Source organism: Ornithorhynchus anatinus, chromosome 8 (genome assembly GCF_004115215.2).
Source record: "Ornithorhynchus anatinus isolate Pmale09 chromosome 8, mOrnAna1.pri.v4, whole genome shotgun sequence".
Taxonomy (NCBI): Eukaryota; Metazoa; Chordata; class Mammalia; order Monotremata; family Ornithorhynchidae; genus Ornithorhynchus; species Ornithorhynchus anatinus.
Window position 1 is genome coordinate 6913477 of NC_041735.1, and position 27302 is coordinate 6940778.

The 27302-nt window shown below is 46.0% G+C and overlaps 1 long non-coding RNA gene across 2 annotated transcripts; it reads right to left on the reverse strand.

The window, feature by feature from the left end:
• Window positions 1-458: 458 nt before the first annotated feature.
• Window positions 459-27302, reverse strand: LOC114813714. 2 transcript variants are annotated; one of them, XR_003761441.2, is made up of 4 exons: window positions 27144-27302; window positions 25744-25838; window positions 5817-5907; window positions 459-791 (listed from the first exon to the last, which is right to left on the reverse strand). It is a non-coding gene; the product is annotated as an uncharacterized LOC114813714 (long non-coding RNA). The 2 variants fall into 2 exon arrangements; XR_005660275.1 differs by lacking the exons at window positions 459-791; window positions 5817-5907 and adding an exon at window positions 17848-17885.

Here is a 27302-nt window from a genome sequence, read left to right on the forward strand (position 1 = left end):
GGTCATGGGTTCGACTCCCGGCTCTGCCACTTGTCAGCTGGGTGACTGTGGGCGAGAACTTCTCTGTGCCTCAGTTCCCTCCTCTGTAAAATGGGGATTAAGGCTGTGAGCCCCAAGTGGGACCCTGTATTTACCCCAGCGCTTAGAACAGTGCTCTGCACATAGTAAGCGCTTAGCAAATACCAACATTATTCTTATTACTAAGTGCTCGGAGTGTACAGTTCGGCAACGGATAGAAACAATCTCTGCCCGACAACGGATTCACAGTCTACAAGGGAGAGACAGACAACAAAACAAGTAGACAGGCATCAATACCATCAAAATGGTATCAGAATCAAAATCAATTCCATCACCATCACTAGGCACTCTGACCAAGTCAGTAGAGAGTTCATACAAGGAAAGACCGAGAGAACTAAGGTCCCTCAATCAACCAAGCAAAAAAAAAATCCCAGCCGGACTGTGGAAGAGGGTATCTTCATTAATCAGAGTGATTCAAGGGGCACCAACGGACTTGACAGATGCTCACCCAATTCCCCAAAATGAACTAAAAAAAAAGAATCCGGGGAAGTGAATGCCGCTATTTTACATAAATTACAGATGCTTTGAGAAGGTAGTTTATCATACTGATTGGCGTTGAAGACTCTGGTGAGTTCAGGTTGGAAAATGAAAAATGCTTCTTTTCTTCACAAGTGGAACTCCCGTTCCAATTTTTCTGTTTGGCTTTCAAACGAAACCTTCATCATTATTTCGGCCACCGTTGGTCTGGATCTTAAGGATGGATCCCACGAACCCTAATGGAAAACACATTTTTCCCAAGTGAAGCAATCAAATTAGGAACCATGCCTCAGCGCTTATTATCCACATCGCCACGTGCCCTTGCCAGGATGTGGCATAAGAATTTATTTAATTCCGCAGGGTAATGCAGGGCTTGGATTTCCAGATTGGGTGATTGTTTTTAAATTCAAATTCAGAGAGAAGTCATTTTCATCTTGGTCAGGAGGTCAATTCCATAAGCTTGGTCTTGTTTAATGAACTAGACCACATCCCCAGTCGAAGAAGAGACTCACGGTTCTTAAATAAATGAAAAAGCGATTTCTAATCCCAGCTCCACCGTTTGCTTGCTGCGACACCTTGGGAGAGTCACTTGATTTCTCTGTGCTTCAGTATCCTCAGCAGTAAAAATGGAAATTAAATATCTGTTCTCCCTCTCTCTTAGACTGTAAGACAGGGACTGGGGCTGATCCCTGCGCTCAACTGTATATATTTTAATTACCCTATTTATTTTGTAATGAGATGTACATCACGTTGATTCTATTTATTTCCTATTGAGATGTTCATCCATCCCCTTGATTCTGTTCATTGCTATTGTTTTTGTCTGTCCGTCTCCCCCGATTAGACCGTAAGCCCGTCAAAGGGCAGGAACTGTCTCTATCTGTTGCTGATTTATACATTCCAAGCGCTTAGTATAGTGCTCTGCACATAGTAAGCGCTCAATAAATACTATTGAATGAAGGAATGAATCCCTGTAGAGTAGATCTACCCCAGTGCTTAGTACAGAATTTGGCACAGAGTAAGCATTTAGCAAATACCATGATTGTTATTACTATTATTTTCATCCTGGGCAACTCCAACTAGTTAGGTATTTGGGCTTGATTTTCTTTAAACGTCAGAAAAGCTCAGAAGGTATAAAAATAATAATAGTAATAATTATGACATTGGTTAAGCGCTCACTATGTGCCAGATACTGTTCTTTGTACTTGAGCAGATACTAGATAGTGACTGTCTCTCTCTTCTAGACCTTGAGCCCTTTGTGGGCAGGGATTGTCTCTGTTGCTGAATTGTACTTTCCAAACTCTTAGTACAGTGCTCTGCACACAGTAAGTGCTCAACAAATACGAATGAATGAATACAGTCCCTGACCCACCTGGGGCTCACTTTCTTAATCCCGTTTTACAGATGAGGGAACTGAGTTTCCTGTCTCCAAGGCCTGTGTGCAATTTGTACAGGAGAGTATAATACAACGGAATTAGTACATTCCCTGCTCATAACAAGCTTATAGTCTAGAGGGGAAGACAGACGTTACTATGAATAAATAAGTAATTTAGAATCTATAACTGTGCGGTGTTGCCTAGACTTAAAAGCATTACATGGAAGCATTACATAAAAGCAACATTATTTTCAGCTGGACTCCCCAGAAACTACCACTGGGCTTGGACAGGTCTATTAACAGAACGCTCTGTTCATGATGGAAAATTCAGTCATATACAGGTCTTTCAATCATATTTCATTCAATACAATCGTATTTATTGTGCACTTACTGTGGGCAGAGCACTGTACTAAGCACTTAGCACTGTCAATGTGAAAGGCATCTTGCCTTCTCTCATGTCCTCTCGCTCTAGTTTTGAGCAGAGCCCTGTGCGTCAAGTTACCTCATCCAGTCAGTCGTTTTTGTTGAGTGCTTACTGTGTGCAGAACACTGTACTAAGCGCTTGGGAGAGTACAATAGCACAAGGTAACTGACACATTCCCTTCCCACAATGAGCTTCTCTTCCTCTTACAGTCTCCCCCATCAAGACCCTTCTTCAATTCCCAGTATTGTAAAGAAGTAGGATATAGATCCTTGCTGAAGTCCAACACGATCCATCTCCCCATTCATTCAATCATATTTATTGAGCGTGTGCAGAGCACTGTACTAAGTGCTTGCTCTGGGAAAACCGGGTCAGGGAAAGGTTAGGGTGTAAGCAAGGATGGGAAGCATTCAGTGACTCTACTGCCTACCTAAAGAGCGTGGATTATCCAGGGAGTTAGGTGGAATCAATTGATCGATAATATTTATAGAACATTTACTATGTGCAGAGCACTGTACTAAGTGCCTGGGAGACTACAAAACAACAGAATTAGCAGGCACATTCCCTACCCTTAGCAAACTTACAGTCTAGAACCCACCGTCTCCCAAATTATCTGTTTGAAAATGGATTTGTGGGGGTGTTCAGGTGATTGACAAAAACCTCAACACTCCCATTTGCTTTTATTATTATTATTGTTATATAATGCCTGGCACTTAGCACTTAACAAATCCTGTAATTATCATTATTATTATTTGAGCTACAGGAAGAGGTGATTTGCAGGATTTTAGGATGTGCATTCCCCACCAATCCTCTTTAGGGGAACTACCCGAAGTACCAGGCCCATAAAGAGGAACTCATGAGCCTCGACGGGTTTCTACTACGATGGACGGCTTCTTTAATTCCACTGCTGTTCAGTCTAGTTTACGCCAAAGTCCAAAATGACTCGTTGGGCCTTAGATAAGTGTTATTTTTACCCTGACATTGCCTGGCCACAATAGGCTCGGGAATCTCCCTGCCAATGTGGTACGGTGTTGCGGGGGGCGGTGGGGGATGTTTTCGGTGTGGGAGGCGTGAGCTGGAGCCAATGAGAGGGTGCTGTTCTCTAAGCGAAATAATTTGTTTCCTCCACAGGAGACAGATCAATAATCAAGAGACAAAACAGCACAAAGCTTAGTCATGTAAATCAGGGCAGAGGAAAACAGAAAGAAAGGACCTCATTCACATTCTGTAACTTCTACAGCACCCCATGGCCCATTAGCTAATTTCTATTAAAACACACAGCTCCGGAATAATAAATGCCAGTGGCACATTTCTAAAGGTTGGTTGCCGCCGAAGTAAACAGGCCCCTGTTCCCAGGACACGGAGAGACAGAAAATTAACCAGAGGTTAACTGGGTCATTAGCTGGAGTACAATAGAGGTCACCGCAGATTTAATTTAGTTCGCGTTCGACTGAAGAAGCGAATACAGCAACCAGTTCTCACAGCAAGGAAACAAGCGACTTATGAGCATGTTAACGTATCTTGGATACCGGGCACCGAGTCTGTCGTCGTGATTCATACCACCTTTTAAATCCCCTGGCATTGTGGCGGTGAGGAGTTATAGGCTATACAAACACACGTGTGTCTAGTAACTGGGATACGGCCAGTAAATAAATGCAGAGACTCCCTGGATACATCTGCATATTCACAAACACACACACACACATACACACACGAGAACTCAAAGCATGCAGTGGAACGAATGCATTCTCTTCAGGGAAGCGGCGGTTTAATATTACTCTTCCCCCGCCTCTGCCCCGAAGCCAGCCTTATTATATGACTCTGCTCTTTACCCGCATGGATACTTTCAAAATTGTAGGGATAAACTTAAACAAACCGAACCGTAATAACTATGCATTATGCATAGGTTTCTACTGCATCCCGTTTGCAGGGAGAAACAGAACAGGGAGAGGAAATGAGGCAGCAAAGTAGCAGGATTACCGACAGAAAAGAGGAGGAGGCCGGCCCTGGTGAAAAGAAAGGGAAGACTTGCTGGAGCGCGGTTACTGTGTGTGTGAAATGTGCAAGCAGGTAGTATTTCTACTGATGAATAGTGATTAAATGATTAAAATATAATGGCCATATATAGTAATTTAATAAATAATGATAACTGTGGGATTTAACACATGTTTAGTATGTGCCAAGCACTGTATTAATAATGATGGTATTTGATAAGCACTTACTTTGTGCCAGACACTAAGAGCTTAGGTAGGTATAAGACAGTCAGGTCAAACACAGTCCCTCTCCCACATGGGTTAGTCATGGGGAATCACAGCAAAATGCTCTTACTCAGCATTATAAGATTCCCCAATCAATCAATTGATGGAATTAATTGATTACTGTGTGCCGAGCACCGTATCTGACACTTGGCAGAGTATATTACAACAGAATTGGAAGACACATTCCCTGCCCAGAGCGAACTTACAGTTTAGTGGGGACGGCACAGTTCCGATTATTAGTGGTACCGTTTAATGTATTATTATTATAAGTAATAATAATAGTGGTGTTGGTGAAGTCCTTTCTAGTGTTAAACACTCTACTGAGCACTGAGGTAGATCCAAGATATTCAAGCCCCACATGGTGTTCACAGTCAAAGTAAGATGGAGTACAGGCATTGACTCTCCATTTTGCAGACGAGGGAACTGAGGCACGGACAAGTTAAATGTTTTGCCCAAGGTCACACAGAGGGTAGGTGGTAGATTAGAAGCCAGTTCCTCTGACTCCCAGGCCCGTGCTCTTTCCATTAGGCTGCTCTGCTTCTCTTGCTGTTTAGAAATATGCCCACGTTTGGCCTGTCCACCTCGGTATCAAACGAAAACCCCTCACCATTGGCTTTAAAGCAGTCCATCACCTTGCCCCCTCCTACCTCCCCTCACTTCTCTCCTTCTACAACCCAACCCACATACTTCGCTCTCCTGGCGCTAACCTTCTCACCGCGCCTCCATCTCGCCTCTCCCACCGCTGAACGCGGGCCTACATCCCGCTTCTGGCCTGGAGAGCCCTCCTTCCTCAAATCCGACAATTACTCCCCCTCCCCTTCAAAGCCTTATTGAAGGCACATCTCCTCCAAGAGGCCTTCCCAGAATAAGCATCACTTTCCCTCATCTCCCACTCCATTCTGCGTCACCCTGACTTTCTCCCTTTGCTCTTACCCACCCCAGCCCAGCCCTCAGCACTTACGTATATATCTGTAATTTTATTTATTGTTTTGATGTCTATCCTCCCCCCTCTAGACTGTGAGCTCCTTGAGGGCAGTGATTGTCATTGAATACCATGTTCACTGTGGTACTGTACTTTCCCAAGGGCTTAGTACGGCGCTCCACACACAGTAAGCGCTTAATTATAGTGACTGAATGAATGGCCAAGTATCAAAGCATGAAGTATGACCAGACATCTTCATGATATCACAGCACATGATCTGACTTGTACCGAGAATCAGCGAATGATTGTATTCCAGCCATACAATCCCGAAGGCAGATATTTTCCACTCACAACTGAGAGATGCACCCCACCGAGGTACCTATGGACAAAGGAAACAGACAAAGTGGTGCCTTTGATAGCAATAAAGTAACACAGTCATTACATCTGGTTAAATATTGTTGTTAAACATTCACTGAAATCTGGGAAACTCAACCACAGGGGATAGTTTGAAGGCCTCTCATCACTATCAGAACTCAGTGCCGTCTGACAGGATTCAGTTTTGTTTGACATCTCAGCTGGATTGTCGATTAGGGCCCGGTGTATATCTTGTGAAAATCCAGAAATTGTGTTTGCAGTTCTATATGAGGAACAGCTATTAGTACTGAGGACTTCGCTAGCTGAACTATTGCATCAGTAATAATGACAATAATGATGGTATTTGTTAAGCTCTTACTATGTGTCAAGCACTGTACTAAGCACTGGGTGGATACAAGCAAATCGAATTGGACACAGTCCCTGTCCCGTGTGGGGCTCACAGTCTCAATCCCCATTTTATAGATGAGATAACTGAGGCACAGAGAAGTGAAGGGGCTCGTCCAACGGCACACAGCAGGCAGCGGCTGGGACAGGATTAGAACCCGTGATCTTCTGATTTCCAAGCCCTTGGTCTATATCCACTTAGCCATGTTACTTCTAAGTAGAAACCACCATGGCTTTCATGCATGCTAAGGGCCAGCAGCAGTATTCATTCAGTAGTATTTATTGAGCGCTTACTATGTGCAGAGCACTGGACTAAGCGCTTGGAATGTACAAATCGGTAACAGATAGAGACGGTCCCTGCCCTCTGACGGGCTTACGGTCTAATCGGGGGAGACGGACGGACAAGAACAATAGCCAAAAATAGAATCAAGGGGATGAACATCTCATTAAAACAGTAGCAGATAAATAGAATCAAGAGCAAATAAATAGAATCGAGCAGTATGGCGTGGTAGAAAGACCATGGGTCCAAGGGTCAGGACAGCGGGGTTCTAATCCTGGCTCTGCCATCTGCTTGCTGTGTGACCCTGGACAAGTCATTCATTTGCCTCAGTATCCTTCTCTAAAATAGGGCTTCCGTGCCTGTTCTTAGACTGTTACAGGTGAGACGGGATTAGATTGGATTGCTTTACCCCAATGTGAGCCCATTGTTGGGCAGAGATTGTCTCTATCTGTTGCCAAATTGTGCATTCCAAATGCTTAGTACAGTGCTCTGCGCATAGCAAACAATAAATAGAGAAGCAGCGTGGCTCCGTGGAAAGAGCACGGGCTCTGGAGTCAGAGGTCATGGGTTCGAACCCCGGCTCTGCCGCTTGTCAGCTGTGTGACTGTGGGCAAGTCACTTCACTTCTCTGTGCCTCAGTTACCTCATCTGTAAAATGGGGATTAAGACCGTGAGCCTCACGTGGGACAACCTGATTCCGCTGTGTCTACCCCAGCGCTTAGAACAGCGCTCTGCACGTAGTAAGCGCTTAACAAATACCAACATTATTATTAAATACAATTGAATGAATGTTGAGCACACAATGAGCACTCTCTAAACACCAGAAGAAGAAACAGTGCTGCCTAGCAGATAGAGCACCAGCCTGGGAGTCAGAAGCACTTGAGTTCTAATCCGAGCTCCGCCACTTCCCTGGTGCATGATCTTGGGCAAATCACTTCACTTCTCTGTGCTTCAGTCATCTCAACGGTAAATGGGGAAGAAGACTGTGAGCCCCTGTGGGACCTGGACTGTGTCCAACCTGATTAGTTTGAATCTACCCAGGTGCTTAGTACAGTGCCAGGCATATAGCAAGCGCTTAACGAATACCATAAAAAATTTAAAAAAACCCCACAATAATTATTACTTTGGACTTTACCAATCCTAGGGAGGGAAGAGGAATGTGCCAGCCACCCCTATCCCACATGACATCCTTATAATAATAATAAAAATAATACCTTGGTATTTGTTAAGTGCTTACTATGCGCTAGGCATTGTACTAAGCACTGGGGTGGATAAACCCATTGGGTTGGGCACAGCCCCTGGCCCACATGGGGCTCACAGCCTTACTCTCCATTTTACAGATGAGATACCTGAGGCCCAGAGCAGTGAAGTGACTTACCCAAGGTCACACAGCAGCTACGTGGCAGAGCCGGGACTAGAACCCAGGTCCTTCTGAATCCCAGGCCCGTGCTCTATCCACTAGACTACGTTGCTTTGCATGTTACACTGCGGGCACATGTGGCGAATTATAATGGTGTCACGTGTAAATCCGCCTGAACCTTGGACTTCCCTCCCTTCCCTTGCTCCCGAGGGCGCAACCTTCTCCTTCCAGGTTCCAGTTCACGAAGAGGTTGGGAGCGGCCCACGTGTGACCCTCTGCCGCCCCTCTGACCCCCACAGCCGGTGGTATTCTCTGAGTCAGTTAACTCCCTCCTGACCACCTGCACCAGCCCTAAAAAAACCACCTGGGGAGATCCATGCAGGCTTCAAAACTCCCACCTCGTTGCCCAGCCCATTTGGACAGAGGAATCTACAATCACTCACGATGGGCAGAGGAAGGATAACCCCAAATAGTAGCTGCTCTTCAACTGCTCTAGACACCCCAAAGGGGCAGGGCTTAGCCAACAGCAAAATCCCTGATGTCGTCCTTTCCTCTTTCCACTACACTTCACTCGTAATATAGGCTTTGTGCGGAGGAATGCCACGAAGCCCATTAAACCTTAGGACTGAATGTGGGATGAAGTAAGCTCCTTGTAAGCCAAGATTGTGTCTACTGACTTTCCCAAGCGCTTAACACAGTGCTCTGCCCCCAGTAAGCACTCAATAAATACCATAGATTGACCGATTATCTTGCCAACCACAAAGTAACTCAGATGTTCTTCCACCCAGACGCATGACTTTGTGAGTTTTCTCTCTAAACCATGAATGAAATTCTTGCGCATAGTAATTACAAAAGATACGTTTATACCATCTTACCCAAATACCAGAAGAATAGGAGCCAGACCGAATCAGCGCCCCAAATCCAGAACTCGTGCACGTTTTCTTGCTCTCTTTCTGTCTTTCTCCCTCCTGCTCCATTCCTTTCACCTCCCTATAAAATATTTTAATCCCATCCATATGGAATAATTCTAATCCTATCCATATGCAGTTATTCTAATGAACATGATTTTCACCTTCCCATCCAATTTCATTTGGGTGGGAAGAATAGAGGTGGAAATAATGAACTGATAGCCCCAGAGCAGATGGGGGTGGGAGGTGGTGGGGGAGGAAAAGTGTAGAATAGCAATCTAAATTCAAGCACAGCTGTGTGAGAATGGTAACTGGATGGGTGATTGTGCGCTAAGTCCCTGAGGGTTAAAGGATTTTAATGTTCCTTTCCCTCCACCTTCCGTCGATCAGGTTATCCAACTGCGTTTATTGAGCACTGTACTAAGCACTCGGGGGAGTACAATGTCACAGAGTTGATAGACACATTCCCTGCCCACAGGAGCTCACAGTCTAGATGGGGAGACGGACGTTAAAATAAATTATGGATATGGACATAAGTGCTTTGGGGCTGAGGGTGGGTATGAATCCAAGTGCAAGACTGATGCAGAAGGGAATGGGAGTCGAGGAAATGAGGGTTTAGTCGGGGAAGACCTCTTGGAGGGGATGTGATTTTTATAAGAGAAGGAGTGTGGCTCAGTAGAGATGCAGCGAGGCGCAGTAGAGAAGCAGCGTGGCTCCGTGGAAAGAGCACGGGCTTTGGAGTCAGAGGTCATGAGTTCGAATCCCGGCTCGGCCGCTTGTCAGCTGTATGACTTTGGGCAAGTCACTTCACTTCTCGGTGCCTCGGTTACCTCATCTGTAAAATGGGGATTAAGATTGTGAGCCCCGAGTGGGACAACCTGATTCCCCCGTGTCTACCCCAGCGCTTAGAACAGTGCTCGGCACATAGTAAGCGCTGAACAAATACCAACATTATCATTATCATGCTTTGAAGGTGGGGAGAGTGATGATCTGTCAGATATGGAGAGGGAGGAAATTCCCGGCCGGAGGCAGAACCCAACAGTCAGAGCAAAAGAGAAGTTAGGAAGACCAGATCTGTCTATCTGAGGCCTTCCTTGGCAAGCCTCAATATGAGTCCCCTACCCCTTAATCAACCAATCGACTGTATTTATTGAGTGTTTACTGTGTGTAGGTCACTGGACTAAGAGGACAACACAGTGACATAACGGACACATTCCCTGCCCAAAATGAGCTTACAGTCTAGAAGGGGAAATAGACATTAATATAGACGAATAAATTACAGATATGTGCGTAAGCACTGTAGGGCTGGATGGAGGAGTGAATAGAGGGAGCAAATCGGGATGATGCGAAGGGAGTGGGAAAAGAGGAAATGAAGGCTTAATCAAAGAAGGCTTGTTGGAGGAGGTGTGCCTTTAATGAGGCCTTAAACATGCCCTCTGTCCTGTTTTCAAGCTCACTAGTTTCCCATCGGTCTGATGCCGGATGCTCAGACTGTGAGCCCGTTATTGGGCAGGGATCGTCTCTATCTGTTGCCGAACTGTACCCTCTAAGCGCTTAGTACAGTGCTCTGCACATAGTAAGTACGCAATAAATACTGCCGAATGAAGGGAGTAGGAAGGGAACACAGTACGCATCATGGTGTAGTGGATAGAGCATTGCCCTGGGAGTCAGAAGGTTCTGGGTTCTAATCCTGACTCTGCCATTTGTCTGCAGTGTGACCTTGGGCAAGTCACTTCATTTCTGTGCCTCACTGACCTCATCCGTAAAATGGGATTGAGACCGTGAGCCCCACACGGGACAGGGAACGTGTCCAGTTTTATTTGTTTGTATCCGCCCCAGTGCTTAGTACAATGCCTGGCACACAGTAAGCACTGAAAAATTCCAAATTATTATTATTACGGTGTTAGGTTTCAGCCTCCAGCACCGAGATGGTGCCCAGCAGATCCCTTCTAATTCACTTCCCCCCCAGCCAACCCTCAGGTTGGTCGGCCCCAGATCAAAAACATCTTGAGATGGAAGAATGGATGAATTTAATTCCTGCCCCAACCCCCTTCTTTCAGGCTGAGGAAGTGGGAAAGGTAATTGAGGATCCAGGAGCATCTTGCGAAGAGCTCTGGCCTCTTGGATACACGATGCCGGGGACGGCATTTTCAATCCTGCAATTAGAGTGGCATTAATAATGCACTGTGGGTAACACACACACACACAGACACACACACACAGCCCACCGCTCTCCCCTCTTGTTCCCCCCTGGGGATCCATGATTCATGAGGGAGACAAATGAGCCTGGTTCTATTTAAAACCATTCCGGGAGCATGAATAGGACGCTAAGCCACACACGTGGGGAGAAAAGAGGTTGAACGGTTAGTTAGCCCCCGAAAAAGATCGCAAGCGAGCCCACCCCCCTTGTCCGTCGCCGGGGGCTTCCCAAGAATAAGGCACCCGACCCTGCAAGAAGACCGAACTCTCTGTGACGTACCGGGGCAAAGAAAGGGACTTTGCAAAGCCCAGAAACTAAGGAGTATGAGGACTTTGGGCTGAGGAAGGTAATAATGATGTTAGTAGGTAAGCGCTTACTATGTGCAGACCACTGTTCTAAGCGCTGGGGGAGATGCAGGTAATCAGGTTGTCCCACGTGGGGCTCACGGTCTTCATCCCCATTTTACAGATGAGGCAACTGAGGCATAGAGAAGTTAAGTGGCTTGCCCACAGTCACACAGCTAAGTGGCAGATCTGGGATTCGAACCCATGACCTCTGACTCCCAAGCCCATACTCTTTCCACAGAGCCACGAGGTAGAGGGGGTGAACAATCAAGAGCTTTCATCAACAGGTTTGATAGTTGCCTTGTCCCCGCAAAAGCCATCCTCATTGCTCAACGCAGGGACTTTTAGAGGAGAGAATGTCCAGGAGCCGACAACACTGATCTTAACAATAGTAATAATAATCATAAAAAAGATGACAAGTGCTTACTGTGTGCCGGGCACGCTCTTAAGCGCTGGGGTGGATTCAAGCAAATACGTGTTGGATGCAGTCCCTGTCCCGTGTGGGGCTCAGTCTCAATCCCCATTTTACAGATGAGGTAACTGAGGCCCAGAGAAGTGAAGTGACTTGTCCAGTGTCACACAGCAGACACGCGGCAGAGACGTGACTAGAACCCAAGACCTTCTGCCTCCCAGGCCCGTGCTCTATCCTCTATGCCATGCCTTCAGCTAAGCAGACCTGTCCTTCTCTTCAAAGCTGCCGCTGTTGACCAAGAAGCTGCAACCAAGAGTGTGACTTCTGAGGGAAATTCGTTGGCACCCTTGCCAGCGTGGCCTAAGTGGAAAGAGAATGGACCTGGGTGTCGGAGGACCTGGGTTCTAATCCTGGCACCACCCCTTGTTGGACCTGGGGCGAGTCAGTCAATCACGCTTATTGAGTGCTTACTATATGCAGAGCACTGTACTAAGCGCTTGGGAAGGTTTCCCAAGCAGAAGAAGCAGCGTGGCTCAGTGGAAAGAGCACGGGCTTGAGAGTCCGAGGTCATGGGTTCGAATTCCGTCTCTGCCGCCTGTCAGCTGTGTGACTGCGGGCAAGTCACTTCACTTCTCCGGGCCTCGGTTACCTCATCTGTAAAATGGGGATGAAGACTGTGCGCCTCACGTGGGCCAACCGGATTACCCTGTATCTACCCCAGTGCTTAGAACAGTGCTCGGCACATAGTAAGCGCTTAACAAATACCAACGTTATTATTATTATTATTATTAAACTATAACAAACACATTCCCTGCCCCCAGCAAGCTCACGGTCTAGAGGAGCTTACAGTCTCGAGGAGCAAGTCACTTCACCTACAGTATTCGTGAAGCACTTTTTTTGTGTCGAACTCTGTTGTAAGTGCTGGGGTAGGTTCAAGATAATTAGGATGGGCACAGTCCTTGCCCCACACGTAGGAAGGAGCACGGGTGTTGACTCCCCATTTTACAGTTGAGGAAACAGAAGCACTGAGAAGTTAAATGACTTGCTCGAGATCATACAGCAGGCAAGTACCAGAGTCAGGAATAAAATCGGTTCTCTGAATCCCAGGGCTGTGCTCCTTCTACTGGGCCCCGCTGCTTCCCCACACTTCTTCGGGTGTCTTAGCTGTGTAATAATGATAATGTTGGTATTTGTTAAGCGCTTACTATGTGCCGAGCACTGTCCTAAGCGCTGGGGGAGATACAGGGTCATCAGGTGGTCCCACGTGAGGCTCACAGTTAATCCCCATTTTACAGATGAGGGAACTGAGGCACAGAGAAGGTAAGTGACTCGCCCACAGTCACACAGCTGACAAGTGGCAGAGCCGGGAGTCGAACCCATGACCTCTGACTCCGAAGCCCAGGCTCTTTCCACTAAGCCACGCTGCTTCGGCTCACCCCTCTAAAGCCGACCCTGCCTTGGTATACTGCTTCCAGTTTAGAGGCAATCTGAGTTAGAATAGATTATACCAGACTGGGGACCCAGGCAACTGGATCCCTTTTTCACTCCACAACTGACTTTTTATTTTCTTTTTAAATGGCATTTCAATCAATCCATCATATTTATCACGTGCTTATTTGTGCAGAACATTCTACTAAGTGCTTGGGACAGTACAACGTAACAGGGTTGGTAGATACTTTTCCTGCCCACAGTGAATTTACATTTTAGAGGGGGACACTTGCATTAATAAAAATAGATAAATTACGTGTATGTACGTACTTTGGGGCGGAGGGAGGGGTGAATAAAGGGAGCAAATTCCACTGCAAGGGTGACACAGAAGGGAATGGGAAAGGAGGGCTTTGCCAGGGAAGACCTCTTGGAGGAGACGTGCCTTCAGTAAGGCTTTGAAGGTGGGGAGGGTGATTGTCAGGTATGGAGAGGGAAGGTGTTCCAGGACAGAGGTGGGATGTGAAGCAGCGTGGCTCGGCGGAAAGAGCCTGGGCTTCGGAGTCAGAGGTCATGGGTCCGACTCCCGGCTCCGCCACTTGTCAGCTGTGTGACTGTGGGCGAGCCATTTAACTTCTCTGAGCCTCAGTTGCCTCATCTGTAAAATGGGGATTAACTGTGAGCCTCACGTGGGACGACCTGATTACCCTATATCTGCCCCAGCGCTTAGAACAGTGCTCTGCACATAGTAAGCGCTTAACAAATACCAACATTATTATGTGGGTGAGAGGTTGGAGGCGAGATAGAAAAGATCGAGGTATAGTGTGTAGATCGGCATTAGAGGAGCAAAGTGTACTGACTGGGTTGCTGTAGGAGAGCACCAAGGTAAGATAAGAATCCCAACTCTGCCACTTGTCAGCTATGTGCCCTTGGGCAAGTCACTTCACTTCTCTGGGCCTCAGTGACCTCATCTGTACAATGGGGATTATGACTGTGAGCCCCACGTGGGACAATGTGATTACCTTGTATCTTCCCCAGCGCTGAGAACAGTGCTTGGCACATAGTAAGAGCTTAACGAATACCAACATTATTATTATTTTTATTATAGGATGGGGCAAGATGATTGAGTGTGTTAAAGCCGATGGTAAGGAGTTTCTGTCTGTTGTGAAAGTGGATGGGCAACCCCTGGAGGTTTTTGAGGAGTGGGGAAATATGGACCGCATTTGTTTAGTCCTTACTATGTGCCGGACACTGTGCTAAGTGCTGGAGTAGATGCAAGCTAATCAGGTCGGACAGAGTCTTTGTCCCACATGGGGCTCACAGTCTTAATTCCCATTTTCCAAGTGAAGTCACGGACGATCAGAGAAATTAAGTGACTTGCCCAGGGGGACACAGCAGACAGTTGGTGGAGCCGGGATTAGAACCCGGGTCCCCAGGTCCTAGGCCCAAACTCTATCGACTAGTCCACACTCCTTCAGAGTTACAAAAGTCTGGAAAGGGCATATATTCCTCAGGATACGGCCCAGGAAGTTCTCAACCTACGACGGCTGGGGTTAAGCCGCACCCTGTTTATAAATTTTCACCCTGTTTCGCTTTGAGGACGCATTGATTTCAACTCTGCGACCCAAGCCTCCTCTATGGCATTAGCTCCGAGGATGTAGCCAGTGGGAGTGGGAAGAGAAAATGGAAGTCAGTGGGGAATGGGAAAAAGATTGCAAAAAGACTTGTTGGGTTTTGGAAGAGAAGAGGAGGAAAACCGATTAAAGAGGTGAAGCGTGTTTGGGATGGGGTGGTGGGTTGCGGGCAGGAAGATTACCACCGGGTGTCCGTTGTACTTCTGGTGACATGAAAACCTACTCGCCTTTCAATCAGTAGTATGTACTGAGCATTTACTCTGTGCAGGACACTGTGCTAAGTGCCAAGGCTAGCACAGTACATTTCTCCCCTCGAGGTAGCTTACAGTGGGGAGAGACACTAAAATGAGTTGCAATTCCAGAAGGGCACAGAGTGGCAAAATCTGTAAGTAAATGTTACTGGCAGAAGTTTGAGTACCCAAGTGGTAAGGTCACACGGAAGTCCTGAAGTGGCCATGGAGGGGAACATCGCTGGGGGAGGTGAGAGAGAAATCAAGGAAAGCTTCCTGGAGGAGATGCCTTTTCAAAAGAGCTTTTCGGATGGGGAGAGTGGTGGACTGCCGGATGTGAAGGGGGTGGGAGATCCGGGAAGGAGGGAGGGTGCGAGCTAGGGGGTCAGTGGTGGAGAAACGAGTAGGAGAGTGAGTAGGCTAGCTTGAAATGCATGAGAGTTGTTCTCTGACTCAATATGAATGCATTAATGGTGCAATAGTACTCATCTGTAGTTGATTGAAGATACATTTCTGGAGTCATTTAGGTAAAAATGGGATACCAGACTTTGGCTCAGGAGGCCAATCCTCCTTGGATAGCCTTGTTCTTTGGAGCACACTTTATAATAATAATTATCATGGTATTTGTGAAGCACCTACTATGTGCCAAGCACCGTTCTAAATGCTGGGGTAGACACAAGGTAAGCAGGTTGTTCCACGTGGGGCTCACAGTCTTAATCCCCAATTTATAGATGAGGAAAATGAGGCATAGAGAAGTGAAGTGACTTGCCCCAGATCACAGAGCAGACAAGTGGCAGAGCCAGGATTAGAACACATGTCTTCTGACTCCCAAGCCCGTACTCTTTCCACTAAGCCAGGCTGCTTCTCTTGGCTCCGACTTAGACCGTTTCCACTTTAGATGGAGTTCTCAGGGACCAACGGTGCTTGGCACATAGTAAGCCCTTAATTACCATCAACATCATCATTGATTTGAGATCTTCCCATACTGTTTCTAGGATTATGCTCTGCATAGAACAAAAGAGAAACAAAAAAACACATCTAAGCCTGTTAGATTTGTAGAAGTTGCAATTTTAGGAACGTGAGCTATTTTACTTGTGTACACACAGACACACACACACACACACACACAAACCCTACTAGACTGTAAATCTCTTAAAAGCGGGGATTGTGTCTATTGTATTGGACTCTTCCAAGTGCTTACTATAGTGCTCTGCACAAAGTTGGGGTCTATTACAGAGTGCTGTTTGATTAATTCACTGCAAATCACCTAAAATATTTCATATTTACAGTTGGATTTGTGTTTCCAGCACTTTGCTCAGCTTTGGGCCAATCAATCCATCAATCAGTCATATTAATTGAACGCCTTCCGTGTGGAGGGCACTGTACTGTGTGTTTGGTAGAGTATTACACAACAATATCAGAGACATATCCTCTGCCCACAGTGAGCTTACAGTCTTGGAGGAGAACTCTGCACTATGTCTTCATCGATCGGTTGGGAAACTTTGTAATTTTGTCATTAGGTGGATCAAAGTGTGTGGTGCAGGGGAAAGTCGGTGTGCTAATCAGCCTATTAATTTGCTTTAGGGCACTGAAGCAGACACACTTTGTTCAGTTTAGGAAGGAGTTCCAGGCCAGAGGCAGGATGTGGATTGAGGTGCCGGTGGCGAGATAGATGAGATGGCGGTACATTCAGTAGGCTGGCAGTAGAGGAGCGAAGTGTGTGGGCTGGGCTGTAGTAGGAAATCAGCATGGTAAGGTAGGAGGGGGTGAGTTAATTGACTGCTTTAAAGCAGTAAGTAAGTAAGGTGTTTCTGTTTGATGTGGAGGTGGACAGGCAACCATTACAGGTGCTCGAGGAGTGGGGAAAAAAACTGAACTTAGAAAAAATGAGGATCTAATGAGGGTCTTCGTACTTGTTAAAGCACAATTTCCTCTAGATCTCTTCTGCGCCTTTTAAGAAAACTGAAGGAGAGCGGCGAGCTCGTAGTTAGAAAGCATTTTTTCCCTTCCCTCCTAGGCTGAGCTAAAGAGACTCTGGAAGCGATGACAGGGGTGAATATAATCCTGAGAGACCAACTGAAGATTTCCCCGTCTGCTCTATAAAATGCTACCCATCTGTTCCTTCAGCCCACATACAGACTCTGGATTCACAGTGGATTTTCCCTGAGACCGGCAGCAGGCCAACTTAATGGCAGATTTAGGCTGGCCAGGAGCAAACAATAAATGAAAACTTCAGACCGTGAAACATCCTGGTGGCTCATGAGTATGATTTAGCTCCTACACAAGAAGAAAACCAATTTTGGGTCGGAGCAGAGAGAAATCCCTAATTCCCTCCCGCGTGTTCTCGTTCTTGCTTTCTTTTCTTCTCGATGGTTGGAGAGAAAAATGCCAGTGTTATGGCAAACTGAGTACTTTAGATTATAGATTCTCAGGAAGCAGCTGCCAAATTCATGAAGTGAACTGAGAAAGGAACCAGTCTGGACTAATGTGATGTCCTTGTCTGGACAGGCGGACATTACAGCGCTATTAATAACGCGCTGCATTGGTGCAGGGCTCTTCCCTAGGGATCGCATGGTGACGCTCAGATACTAATTCATTCCTTTGCATAACAACCTCACAGAATAAAAAGGGGGTGGGCAACGCCCCCATTTTACAGAGGAGGAAATCGAGGCACAAAGGTGAGGTGGCTGGCCGAAGTTCAAACAGCAAGTCGAACAGAGTAGCAGCATGGCTTATCGATCAACCATATTTATTTAGTACTTACTGTGTGGAGGACACATTCCCTGTTCACGACGAGCTTACAGTCTAGAGGGGGAGAGAGACATTAATGGAAATAAATTAAATAAGTGCTGAGGGGCTGAGGGAGGGGTGAATAAAGAGCAAATCTGGGTGACACAGAAGGGAGAAGAGAAAAGGAGGGTTTTGTCAGGGAAGGCCTCTTGGAGGAGATGTGCCTTCAGTGTGGCTTTGCAGGTGGGAAGAGTCATTGTCACTTGTCAGCTGTGTGACTTCGGGCAAGTCACTTAACCTCTCTGTGCCTCAGTTACCCCATCTGTAAAAGACTGTGAGCCCCACGTGGGACAACCTGATCACCTTGTATCTTCTCCAGTGCTTAGAACGGTGCTTTGCACATAGTAAGCGCTTAACGAATGCCATCATTATTGCCTGTCGGATATGAAGAGGACCTAATGAAAAGAGCATGGGCCTGGGAGTCAGAGGATCTAGGTTCTAATCCTGGCTCTGCCACTTACCTCATAAAAAAATTGCATTTATGAGCGATTCCATACTCTCACTGTCTCCCCCATTTAGACTGTGAGCCCGTTATTGGGCAGGGATTGTCTCCATCTGTTGCCGAATTGTACATTCCACGCACTTAGTTCAGTGCTCTGTACATAGTAAGCGCTGAATAAATACCATTGAAAGAATGAATGAATATAAGTATCAGACTGAAACCCCTTGTACTGTATTTGCTATACGCCCCCCAGGTAGATTATTTTAAAATTCCAAACAGCACAACAAAACACTGATGGTCTAATATAAATAGAAAAGTGAGTAGCTCTTTCCTAGGCAAAGCTAGCTGCAGAAGACAGTTTATTGGAATGGCCTAGGAGATAGTGGACCTGGGTTCTAATCCTGACTCCATCACTCACCTTATGTGTGACCCTGGGCAAGTGTCCATGCCTCTGCTTCTACATCTGTAAAATAGAAATAAAATGCCTGTTCTTTCTCCTACTTAGACTGTAAACTCCTTGTGGAACAGGATTTCTGTCCCACCTTATTATCTTCTACCTACCCCAGTTCTTAGTACATAGTAAGTGCTTAACAAATACCACAGTTATTATTATTCACTGAATAATTGCATTGGAAAAAAATGAGATCAAACACTTAATTCCCTGCAGAAAGGTGATTTTTTTGAGATTAGGTGGTGAGCTCCTGGAGGACAGGACCCATGTCTTCTACTTTTACTGAACGTTCCCTAGTCTCTAGTGAAGTCCCCGCCCCCAAGAGTTGCTGAATGCATACTGATTAGGATCATGAAAACTCCCTCTCCTTTTCTTAAATAAAGGACAGGAAATACTCTTGTTGGACTCTAAATTGGAAACAATAAAAAAATGGAATCATTAGCCATTGTTGGAGCCCAATTTCCAGAAATGCTGATAGGGGTTAAAGCTGATCATTTAAGAAAAAAAAAATATGCTTTTGCCTGAATTATCCAGATTCTGGCGATGTGCACCTGTCCATATTCTCCAGCCTGCCTGACTCGGAAACAAAGCTCAAATCCATGGGGAAACACTTTTTTGCAGAAGAAGAAATTGGTCAGAGGATTGGAAAATAAGCAGATGGGCTTCAACTAATCTCCCTTTGATGGGCTCATGTATGAATCTGTTGATTGCCAAAATCCAGACAAGGACCTAACATCCAAGGTCAAATATCTTCACGCTGCCTCTGAGTTTCCCAAGGGTGGTCCCAGTTTATGACTTATTATTATGAAGTAAAGGCACGATCATTTGAAGGATAGTAATCTTATTATAGTAGGGAACTTGACTACTAACTCTGGTACTCTCCCTAGCACTTAGTAAGTGCTCTGCGCATAGTGAGCGCTCAATATATACCACTGATTGATTTTTGAGCCTTTGTGGTTTACTTAAACTGTTAGCCCCTTGCAGGACGGGGGCTATGCTTAACCTGATTAGCTTGTATCTACCCCAGGTATTAGAACAGTTATTGGCACATAGTAGGCTCTCCACAAGTACCTTGATTATTATAAGGATTATTTTTAAAATGGAAAGGTTTTAAAGTTCCTGCAGGACATTCAGTGGTCCTCGTAGGTTGTGCTTTAGTTTGGCAGGGAGGGGAACTGGATTCTGGCCCTCTCCCGCTCCCTTCTTTGTCGTCCTGACTTGCTCCCTTTATTCATCCCCCCTCCCATCCCCACAGCACTTAGGTACATATCTGTCATTTATTTATTTATATAGATGTCTGCCTTCCTCTCTAGACTGTAAGCTTACGGTGGGCAGGGAATGTGTCTGTCTATTGTTATATTTCACTCTCCCAAGAGCTTAGTATCGTGCCATGCAAGCACGATATGATTGACTGACTGATTGACTAGCAGAAGTGTTTGAACCGCTGCAGAGAACCTGGGCTGGGACCATAGGAAAGAGGGAAGAGTCTGCGCTGTCATTTGGCCGAGATAAATTGACCAGATCTGGCAGAGTATCAAGTGGGAGTGTGGGAAGGGCCTTTATAATAATAAAAATAACTTTGGTATTGGTTAAGTGCTTACTATGTGCCAAGCACTGTTCTAAGTGCTGGGGTAGAAACACGGTAATCACGTTGTCCCATGTTGGACTCACAGTCTCAATCCCCATTTTACAGATGAGGGAACTGAAGCACAAAGAAGTGGCTTGCCCAAGGTCACACAGCAGACAAATGATGGAGCTGGGATTAGAACCCATGTCCTCTGACTCCCAAGCACAGGCTTTTGCCACTAGGCCATGCTGCTTCTCTGAAGAAGATGAAGATGAATAAACTAAGGTCCAGTGAAGTGAAGTAAATTGGCCCAGATCACACAACAAGCAAGTGGTGGAGCTGGAATTAGAACCGAGGTCTCTCGATTCCCAATCCCCTGCTCTTTTTGTATTTGTTAAGCACTTACTTGTTACACTGTACTATCCCAAGTGCTTAGTACAGTGCTCTGCACCCGGTAAGCCCTCAATACATACAATAGATTGATTGACTGAGTTACTTTGCATCAAGCACTGTTCTAAACCCTGGGGTAGATACCAAAAGGATAATCAGTTTGGATATAGTCCCTGTTTCACAACAAGCTCACAGTCTAAATCAGAGGGAGGAGGATTTAATCCCCAGTCTACAGATAAGGTAACTGAGGCAGAGGGAAGTTAAGCAAATTGCCTTTGGTCACACAGCAGACAAGTGGAGAAGCAGGGATTAGAACCCAGGGCCTCTAACTGATCTGTGCTCTTTGAATGGGTCACTGCCTCCATTAAGTAGCATATATATATATATACATACTTTTTATTCTATTTTTTTCCTCTACCTGTAATTTATTTTAGTGTTTGTCTCCCATACAAGACTGTATGTTCTTTGAAAGCAAGGATCATGTCTACTAACCCTATTGCATTTTTCCAAGCACTTAGTGCAGTGCTTGGCACAGAGTAAACACTCAGGAAATACTATTGATAGGTTGATTGTCTCCCATCTCTCCACAGATTTTTGACAGCTCCTCTCCCCCTCTTCAAGGGGGGAGAATCTGGCTTATTATAATTTCTCCCAAAGCAAGCGGTTGTCCTCCCTAGCAGTAACTGCATTAAAAATGCATTCATAATTGGAAATATTGCCCGACCATTAGCGAAGGACAATGAACACGTAATGCGCCAAACCTGAAATTTAGATGACAGCAGAGTTTAGGTTTGGCAAAAATAATGTCTCTAGACAGCCTAGAATAGCAGGCCAGAAATGAGATTATATAGATGATACGTTTTAAAAAGCCGATCACTGGGGAGAATGCGCTACAAGACGACGATATCAAAGTCCAAATATCCGGTCCAGACGAGAAGGAAAAATGGCAGACTGCCTTTGAGGAACACAAACCATAAGTAGACAGGAGACGTATTGAAAGGAGAGTTAAGAACCAATTTTCTCTCCTTTTCAGGAAACAAAAACACTGTTAGTTTCGCAGCAAAGGAAATTTAAGCCAATATCTTCTTCCCGGATAGGACTGACCACCTGGCTTGTCTGACTCACCACACTGCTCTGCAGTTCTCCATGAGTCTTGATTTTTTTGGGTTGGGGATGTAATGTAATTTTCTTTCAAAACTCCCTGCCCTTTCGATGGGTCAACCAGCCAGAGCCCCACCTTTAAAGCCCTCCTAAAATCTGCTCTCCTCCAGCAAACCTTCCCTGATGAACTCCCAACAACTAAAGTGGTGTCAACCCAAGAAACACTCCTAGCGCTTACCCATAGATCCTACCCATCCTCAACAGTCAGTCAATCGTATTTATTGAGCATTTACTATGGGCAGAGCACCGTACTATGCCCTGGGGAGAGTATAATCTAACATTCCCTGCCCACAATGAGCTTACAGTCAGCACTTGTGTATATTTGCAGATCCAATTCTACGTTGAATATCCTAACGTCTCTTCCTGGCATATGGGTTCTACTCCCCATGTCTGTCTCCCGCAGTAGAGAGTAAGGTCCTCGTGGGCAAGGAAAATGTCGCTTCGTTCCATCCTTCCCAAATGTCTAGTACAGTTCATTGCACTAGGGGCATTCAGTAAATGCGACTAGTACCGCTATTGATATTTTCTTCCTGAATCAAGCACTTAGTATAGTGCTTTGCACATAGTAAGCACTCAATAAAAATGATTAAATGAATAATAAATAATTCTGGTATTTGTTAAGCACTTACCATAAGCCAAGCAGTGTTCTAAGAGTTGAGGCAGAGACAAGTTAAGCAGGTTGGATATGGTCTCTGTCCCACATGGGGCTCACACGCTGAATCCTCATTTTACAGATGAGATCCCAGAGAAGTTAAATGACTTGCCCAAGGTCACAGAGCAGACAAGTGGCAGAGGCGGGATTAGAACCCAGGTCCATCTAACTCCCAGGCCCGTGCCCTATCCACTACGCCACGCTGCTTCTGAATGTGGCCTCTCATCCGGACATGCTCCCCAAACAAGGGTCCGGTCAAGAAATGAAGGCGTTTGGACCTTGTAAACCCTGGACTCGTCTATTCCGAAAGCTGGCAAAGGACCAAACCCACGGCTGGAGCTTCAGAACACTCGCTCTGCCCTGTTTTCCTCTGCATTCCAGAGATAGCTCTAACTTCAGAGACAGGGCCGTCCTCCCTCGTAAGGCCGAAGACCTGCAGAGGGATTAGAGACATTCTTTCTGCTCAGAGATCTGTCATTCTTCTTTCACGGCTACAGCCCAGATCCAGGCCCGAAGATAAATCAGAAGTCCTTTAATACCAGAACGACCCGTTCTTTCCTGTCGGAAAACACTTCGGGATCTTAACTCAAGCGGCTGGCTGGATGAGCCCCAGCTGGAGCAGGGGGCCCGGTGCACAATAAATGATCAGTTGGGGGGCTTTGTCTGAGAACCGGCTGGGATCCACCCAATGGTTCCTTCTGCCCTGGAATCAAAGGCTCTCGCTCCTCACTCAGTGGGGAGCCGGACCCCCTTAACACCCCTGTCCCAACTCCAAAAATCCCTAGTTCTGCCCCTGCTAACACTGAATAATAATAATGATGACGAGAATAATGGTATTTGTTAAGCGCTTATTATTATGAGGAGCGGCGTGGTTCAGTGGAAAGAGCCTGGGCTTTGGAGTTAGAGGTCATGAGTTCGAATCCCGGCTCTGCCACTTGTCAGCTGTGTGACTGTGGGCGAGTCACTTCACTTCTCCTTTGGAGTCAGAGGTCATGGGTTCGAATCCCTGCTCGGCCACCTGTCAGCTGTGTGACTTTGGGCAAGTCACTTAACTTCTCGGTGCCTCAGTTACCTCATCTGTAAAATGGGGATTAAGATTGTGAGCCCCCAGTGGGACAACCTGATTCCTGTGTCTACCCCAGCGCTTAGAACAGTGCTCGGCACATAGTAAGCGCTTAACAAATGCCAACATTATTATTATTATTATTCTCTGGGCCTCAGTTACCTCAACTGTAAAATGGGGATGAAGACTGTGAGCCCCACGTGGGACAACCTGATTCCCCTGTGTCTACCCCAGCGCTTAGAACAGTGCTCTGCACATAGTAAGCGCTTAACAAATACCAACAATATTATTATTATTATTATTATTATTATTATGTGTCAGTCACCATTCTAGGCAATGGGGTAGATACAAGATAATCAGGTTGGACACAGTCCCTGTCCTACATGGGCTCACAGTCTTAATCCCCATTTTATAGATGAGGTGACTGAGGCACAGAGAAGTGAAGTGACTTGCCTGAGGTCACAGAGCAGACAAGAGGCGTAGCAGGGATTAGAACCCAGGTCCTTCTGACTCTCGGGTCTGGGCTGTATTCACTAGACCACACTGCTTCTCTGGTAGCATCTGATAGGATTATTCTCCTATGGTTTTGTCCAGATTAGGGCTTGACTCTTCAACATTAATCTCAGTTGACCAGTTTTCCCCTAGCCTTATTTTAACATCGGTCTCGCCCGGGACACTGTAAGCTCCTTGTGGGCAGAGATAATAGTAATGATAATAATGTTGGTATTCGTTAAGCGCTTACTATGTGCAGAGCACTGTTCTAAGCGCTGGGGTAGATACAGCGTAATCAGGTCGTCCCACGTGAGGCTCACAGTTAATCCCCATTTTACAGATGAGGTAACCGAGGCACAGAGAAGTGAAGTGACTCGCCCACAGTCACACAGCTGACAAGTGGCAGAGCCGGGAGTCGAACCCATGACCGCCGACTCCGAAGCCCAGGCTTTTGCCACTTCTTACCCTGCGGACAAGCAGAGAGATAGAGGCAGAGGTGGAGACACAGAGACAAAAATACGGAGAGACAGAGACACAGAAAGACAGAGACACAGAGAGACAGAGGCAGATAAGCAGAGGCAAAGGCAGAGATACAGAACGACAGAAATAGAGAGAGACAGAGCAGAGAGAGACAGAGACAGAGCCATGCAGAGACAGAGACACAGAGACAGAGACAATCAAAGAGCAACAGCGGCAGAGACACAGAGACAGTGAGAGACAGAAAGATCAACAGCCTGAGCGGCAACCTTCGTTTTCGACAATGACTTGGTTGGCGGTGAAATCCTACTGGTGCTCGCTACTGTAACGAAAAAGTTGGATGAAGAACCGACAACCCAGCCACGACATCGGGAGTAAAGGCAAGTTTGTTAGAATCTTATCCTGGCTCTGTCACATCACATGAGGTTCACATTCTAAGTAGGAGGAAGATCAGGTATTAAATCCCCATTTTACAGAGGAGGAAACTGAGGCCTATATTCTTTCTACAAACTAAGGTGGTCTGGTAGACAGAGCACGAGCCTGGGAGTCAGGAGGACCTGCGTTCTAATCCTGGCTCCACTACTTGTCTTTTGTGTGACTTTGGGCAAGTCACTTCATTTCTCTGTGTCTCAGTTACCTCATCTGTAAAATGGGGATTAAGATTGTAAAAACCCACATGGGACAGGGACGGTATCTCTCGTATCTACCCTAGTGCTTAGAACACTGTCTGGCACCTAGTAAGCGCTTAACAGATATCATGCAAAACCCAAAAAAACCCCAAACCTGTCTGCTGTGTGACCTTGGGGAAGTGATTTCACTTCTTTGGGCCTCAATTCCCTCATCTGTAAAATGGGAATAAAGACTGTGAACCCCACATGAGACAGGGACGGTGTCCAACCCGATTTGCTTGTATCCACTCCAGCGTTTAGTACAGTATCTGGCACATAGTAAGTGCTTAACAAATATCAGAATTATTATTAGTAATCATTATCATCACCATCCATCTCATCCAGGAACAGCACTGCTTATGGCCATGCGTTCTTAAGGGGAAGTCAAGTGGAGGAGCTCCTGAAGACCACAGTCGGGCTTTTCATTTCATCAGAGAGGAAAAAGGGAGATAGGGTGGCTTGGGTCATTGACCGAGTTGTCCGGAAGGAAGCCGAGTGTGGCTATATTACCTGTTGGGTTGGGCAGACTGGCTCCAGAGCACGTCATTACCTCCGGCGGCTGCACGTTGGATTCTCATTCCATCGGCAATTTTCCTGAGCCCTGCCTGAAAAGGCAATTGATTAAACGCCACGAAGCAGAATACTAATTCCTTCCACGGGAAGAAAGCTACGAAGAGGAGAAGCTGGATTTTGATAAGATGAGGTCTCTCAAGAATTCAGATTGGAAATTTTGATATCAAAATAGGGAGAGGGAGGAAGAGCCTGGAAAATGTACCCTTCACTAGTGAGTTGGAGTTGGACCTAGGACCGTTTTCACCACAGTCTCAAAACGGCACCTTAATTTACCGTTATAGACTCAGAGGAAGAAGTGTGGCCTAATGCTCTTCACATAGTGAGCACTCAATAAATACCATTGATTCAAATCCCATTTAATGGAGGGCATAGACAGAAAAATATTCACAACATAAATAACTGAGTTCACAGATCTAACCCATGACAGCCGAGGAGGGTAGAAGTTAGTCAGTGCTAGAGTTGGCTGAAGGGTTGATATGATTCAATAGGTTCAAGAGGGTTAGGGATAAATTCAAAGACGAGTTCTAATCCCAGCTCCCGCACTTATCTGCTGTGTGACCTTGAGCAAGTCACTTAACGTCTCCGTGGCTCAGTTACCTCATCTGTAAAATAGGGGATTGAGACTGTGAGCCCCAAATGGGACCTGGACTGTGTCGAACCTGATAACTTCGTATTTACCCCAGCACTTAGAACAGTGACTGGCACATAGTAAATGCTGAACAAATACCTTTTTAAAAAAGGGTGTTGCAAAACAGAATTCATTGATCTCGGTTAAAGTAGCTTTGAACTCCTAAAATGCGTTTGGCAATTATTTAGCACAAGGTACCTGAAAGGTGTCTTTGGAAAGACACACATGAATTCACAACATTTACAGAGCATAAATAGACAGTTCATAAATAGACAAGTCCCTTCACTTCTCTGTGTCTCTGTTTCCTCACCTCTAAAATGTGGATGAAGACTCTGAGCCCCATGTGAGACATGAACTGTGCTCAGCCTGACTAGCTTGTATCTACCCTAGCTCTTAGTCCAGTGCCTGGCAGATAGTAAGTGCTTAAAAAAATACCCAAAAAACCCCGTTAAATAGATTTTCCGTGGGAGTGATGATGCAGCGGTTCTCTTAAAGGTGTGGTTAAAACCGCTCTCATCTCTTACATCTAGTTTGGTCATTGCTTTTGTGGTTTCAGGCATTTGGCGAACTTTTTAAGCAGTGTCAAAACTGGACGTGAGTGTCCAGTGTGGCAGAGCACTGCATTATGCTCCGGGGAGAGGACAATCCAACTGACATGACCCCTCAAACCAACCCCTCCGATTTTTCGTATCTTTGGAAAATCACTCACCCCTCTTGATTACTCTTTCTTCTCTTCCTTCCCGAAACTTTCTGCCCGATATTTGAGTGCCGTGTTAGTCTCCCTCTGGGTCTTTACCCTCAGTCCCGGCTTCTGGCATTTATCTTGTTTCTCCTTCTGTCTTGGTTCTGTTCCCGGGCCATTTCGACT